This window comes from Coregonus clupeaformis, unplaced genomic scaffold, assembly GCF_020615455.1.
Source record: "Coregonus clupeaformis isolate EN_2021a unplaced genomic scaffold, ASM2061545v1 scaf0634, whole genome shotgun sequence".
Lineage (NCBI taxonomy): Eukaryota > Metazoa > Chordata > Actinopteri > Salmoniformes > Salmonidae > Coregonus > Coregonus clupeaformis.
In genome coordinates, this window is record NW_025534089.1 from 25,525 (window position 1) to 31,081 (window position 5,557).

The window sequence follows — 5,557 nt, forward strand, 5'->3', positions numbered from 1 at the left end:
TAATTGTCATTATTATTATACAAAAGAAAAAATGAAATAGTTGGATAAAGCCAATGGATTGTTGAAGTTGGCAAAAAGTAACAATAGTTGATGCAGTAAAAGAGTGATGGAATAGTACACTAACCACCCCCCTAATCTCAGAACAGACTCAGTTCGCCGGGGCATGGACCCAAGGTGCTGAAAGCGCGCCCACAGGGATGCTGGATTGAAATCCGACAGTTGTGTCAAGTGGCTGGATGTCTTTGATGGTGGACATTCTTGATACACACGGGAAACTGTTGAGCGTGAAAAACCCAGCAGCGTTGAGTTTTTGACACAAACCGCATGCCTGGCACCTAACATACCCCGCCAAAGACAATTTAATCTTATGTCTTGTCATTCACCCTGAATGGCACACATACCCAATCCATGTCCCTAATTGTTAAGCTTAAAAATCCTCTTTAAGTTCCTCCCCCTTCATCTACACTGATTGAAGTGTATTTAACAAGGAATAACAAGGGATCATAGTTTACCTGGATTGAACGTAGTATAGAAAGAGAGGATAATTTTTGTAACAGTGAACAGGGAATGACCCTAGATCATTGGTCAGAGCCATGGCTCGATTGGTCGAAAAGCAATGCAGGCTAAGACTGATGAGATCCCAAAAACAAAAAAAAACAAAGCAACATAAAAAAAACAAGAAAAACACATGAGAAAAAAAAGTCACTTGAATTTTTACATTAGAATTTACGTAGGGTCGACACGTGTGAAGTTTCACATGTAATTTTTCATGTGTTTTTCCCTTATGTGAAAAAAATAATCATATGATGCAAGACACATATCATGATGATTATGTCAAGTGAAATTTGTTTTTTGAAAGACAATACCTTGAAAAGACATGCAAAACATTTTGGGTATAAAGTGGACTAATGAAAAAAGACCAAAATATAGTTTATGAGTGGATTTTACCTTTCACAAAGTGGCTCCCGCCACAGTTTTGGTAAAAAGCGGAGGAATGTAGCTGGAGAAAGAAACTCTCAAATCATACACTACATTATGGATGTAAGGACTGACATCCATGATATCCAACTTATAGTTTTAACATGTTTTTAGGTATACAGTGTTTGTTTACATTTATTTGTTTACTAATAAAAAGAATTTTTTACATGTGAAACTGCAAATTGATTTACAAGTATATTAATGTAAAAATCTAATTTAGTTCATATGTGAAAACTACAGAAGGATGGCAATGGAATCTGAGATCAGAGGGTCACATGACACATGACACAGGAGCATTGATTTGTACGGAATACATGATTGATGCTTGACATTTTTTAAATCAGACCTCCAAGATGGTTCTTTGCGGATGTCCTCCATGCCCCCGGACCACTACTTTTTTCTTTTCTCCTCCCCACAAACGCCCCTAACAGATGGTAAGGCGGCGCAAACTCTTCCCACATCTTCCATCCATCATCCTTCCCTCTGCCAATCCTCCCCAACTCGATTCCGCCTCCTCAACCCCCCCCTCTCCTCCCCTTTCTGATTTTGACTCTCTGTGTCCCGATCCCCCCGGCCGGCGGTCCTCCTCCAGCTCCGGCGGGTTGATGATCCATTGACTCACAAACAACGGGAGGGAGCGGAAATGGAAGAAAACTAAACCCCGACCTGGCACTTTTCACCCCCCTCTCTACATTTTCTTCATCTGTTTCTGCTGCTAAGGCCACCTTACCACTTAAATTCCAAGCATCTGCCTCTAACTAGGAAGCTCTTTTCCACATTTTCCTCCCCCCTGAATCCCCCCCCCCTCTCTCTCTGTGGATGACTTCAGCAACCACTCGGAAAGAAGGTTGACACATCCGATCCTCGCTTGTTAAGTCTAATGACACCGCTGGTCCTGCTCACACTGCCCTACCCCTATGCTTTGACTCTCCCCCTCTCTCTCCAGAAAAATCTGCGACGTGTGACTGCAGGCCGCCCAACAACGCCCCCTGACCACCCCCCCCTCCAGACATCGACTTTCCCCACCACCGAAACCATCTTGAGTGGCCATGTCCCTTCCGTCCTCAAGAGAGCGAGAGGTTGCTCCTTCTCAAAAAAACCAACACTCGACCCCACTGATGTCAACAACTACAGACCAGTATCCCTTTTTTCTTTTCTTTCCAAAACATGAGCGTTAGCAACTCTTGCTATTCTCTCAGAATGATCTTCCTGATCCAAACCAATCAGGTTTCAGGACTGGTCATTCAACTGAGACTGCTCTTTCTCTGGGTCACGGAGACTCTCCGGACTGCTAAAGCTAACCCCCCCCCCCCCCCTGCTCTTGTCCTTCTAGAGTTGAGCCTTGATACTGTGAACATCAGATCCCCTCTCCACCCCCCGAGCTGGGCACTCCGGCGCGGCTCACCCCGGATTGCGTCCCTACCGACCGGTGCTCCTACCAAGTGGCGTGGCGAGAAGCTGTCCCCGCACCACGTGCTCTCACCACTGGTGTCCCCAGGGCTCAGTTCCAGGCCCTCTCCTTTCTCCCTATACACCAAGTCACTTGGCTCGTCACATCCCTCACATGGCCTTTCCTATCATTGCTACGCTGAGATACACAACAATCTTCTCCTTTCCCCCTCTGATAACAGTGGAATCATCCCGCATGTCTGGCAGACATATAGATGGATGAGGATCACCACCTCAAGCTGAACCCCTGGCAAGACGGAGGCTCTTCCCCCCGGGGAAGGACTGCCGCTCCATGATCTCGCCATCACGGCTGACAACTCCGCTGTGTCCTCCTCCCAGAGTGCGGAAGAGCCTAGGGTGATCCTGACAACACCGTGCTCTCCGCCAACATCAAGGCGGTGACCGCTCCTGCAGGTATGTCTACAACATTCGGAGAGTACGACCGCTTACACAGGAAGGGCACAGGTCTAATCCAGGCACTGTCATCTCCCGGCTGGACTACTGCAACTCGCTGTTGGCTGGCCTCCCTGCCTGTGCCATTAAACCCCCACAACCATCCAGAATGCCGCAGCCCGCCCTGGTGTTCAACCCTTCCCAAGTCCCTCAGCACCCCTCCTCCCACACTCCACTGGTTTCAGTTGAAGTATCCCGACAAGACATGGTGTTGCCTATGGAGCAGTGAGGGGAACGGAAACTCTGTACCAGGCTTGATCAGTCCTACACCCAAACGAGGGCATTGGCATCCACCTCTGGCCTGCTGGCTCGGGGAAGCATAGTTCCGCGCAGCCCAGTCAAAACTGTTCGGCTCCGGCACCCCAATGGTGGAACAAGCCCCACGAAGGATGGGAGTACTCACCACCTTCCGGAGACATTTGAAACCCACCTAAATATGGGATAGGATAAAGTAATTTACCCCCCAAATTGTAAAGTGGATATCGACTGGCTATAGGGTGAACGCACCAATTTGTGAGTCGCTCTGGCTAAGAGCGTGCAAATGACGTAACGTGCCCTTGAGCAAGGATTAACCCTAACTGCTCTGTAAGTGTCTGGATAAGAGTGTCTGCTAAATGACTAAAATGTAATGTAAATGTTATAATGTATTAGAAAACAGACAACATAAATGAATGCAGTCAGATATGAAATGAAGCTTCTACTTTTACCCTTCATCAGCATTTCCAACCTCGCTACAATCAGAGTCCAGAGTGTTCAAAAACAGACATTTCCAATATTACATCAGTGTCCTACAATCCACTTTACCCTACGTGTATGTAAATAATATATTTTTTTTTTATTGCATACAGGTGACAAAACCTTAAGCGATCCCACCGTGCAAATACTCAATACGCCAAAAGTATCATCTCAGCAAAAAACTTGTTGATGCAGTATTTCCACCTCCTTATTGGATTACACTTCACTACTGAAACCTTCTGCTTCTGAGGTGTCTTTGGAAAAGGTTGATTACTATTGGATATATTCTTCCAGTCGACCGCCGAGGGCTATTATTGCTCTGAATGCAGACTACAGTCACAGAGCCTGTTGGAACGATAGTGAATGGGCCGAGGTTTCATCTAAACCATGGGAACATAAAGAAATGTTAACGATGGCAAACGACCTTTGTGTTGGATGGCTTTCGTCACAGCTACAGACACAGTCAGGCTGGCAGCTGCTGTCCCTTGTCTCGTGTCCTCATCTTCAGTAGAAGTACTGAGAAGGGAGGCGGTAGTGAACACATCTGTATTTCTCATGAAGAACCGACTGTTCATCCTCAGCACAGCAGCAAGGAGACTGTTGAGTCTCTAGAGGGTCAGAAGAACCTGTACAACAGACCAGGTTATCACTCTGTCGGCCTATGCACAGGTATAACCCTACCCACCGATATATCCCATGTCATTTTGAAACATCATAATGACACATTTCCATAAAATGTTGAATCTACATACAACATGTACTATTATGATAATGATAGTAGCTATACTGCCCCATAAAGGCAAAACGTAGTAACTACCAATTTTCTTTTACTGCAAAATCTGACTTTCAAAGTATTTTTCTGTCTAGACAGACAGCAATTTCTGATGCTCCATGATACACTCTGATCAACTGGCTTGTTCTTGTGTCAGGAAACTAAATACCACATTAATCAGATAATGTACTTGGCCATTACAACAGATCAAAGATTTTTGACCAAATTCGTAGTTACTGCGTTTTGCCTTTGTAGGGCAGTACAGAGCACTGAGATATCTCTGTAATGGAAAACGCTATACTGTCCCACCTAAAATGTATTGTTATCATAATATTCTGTCTATGTGTCTACACTGAGATGTTGGATGTGTCTTACAGTGAAACAGCATAGACAGACTGTTTCTGACCTCTATGTGGTAGCATACATCAAATGTATTACCATCATAATGCTCTGTCTGTGCGTCTATGCGTAGATTTTGGTGATGTGTCTTACAGACACAGTTCTCTGACCTCTATATGGTAGCAGTGAAGGACCCAAACAGCTGTAAACAACACTGTAATCAGTGTCCCATCTGTTTCCATGTCCCACTTGGTGTGGATGCATTTTTGCTATTTCTTTTACCCGCTGCCAAGTCACTGCCTCAGGACATCTAGCCCAGAGAAAAAAGCTAATTTACCAAGTAGGAAAGAAGCAAAGTTCTAGTTCTTGTGTGTGTGTGTGTGTGTGTGTGTGTGCCACTTGGCTGTGAAACTTGGTAATGGCAGAGTTGAGTTAAGTTAGAAAGATGGGTCACGATAAGAATTCGCTTTGTTATGCTAAATTATGACACCAAAATTGTACAATGTAATGCAAAGGTTATACTGATAATGATATGCCTGTTCAGGGAAAAAGAAAAAAAAAAACACTGCACATAAATCCTGGAAAAGCATCAATACAATACAATATCATATGCCAGATGTTAATGCCAAGCATACCGAAAATACCCCAAACTATGACAAATACAAGCTGTGTTGACTTGGCCTTTCATTCCCATCCTGTCCAGTACTGGGTCAACACTTGGCTGCATTTAGACCGTTAGCCCAATTCTGATCTTTTTCCCCCACTAATTGATCTATTGACCAATCAGATCTGCTCTGAAAAATATCTGATGTGATTGGTCAAAAGACCAAT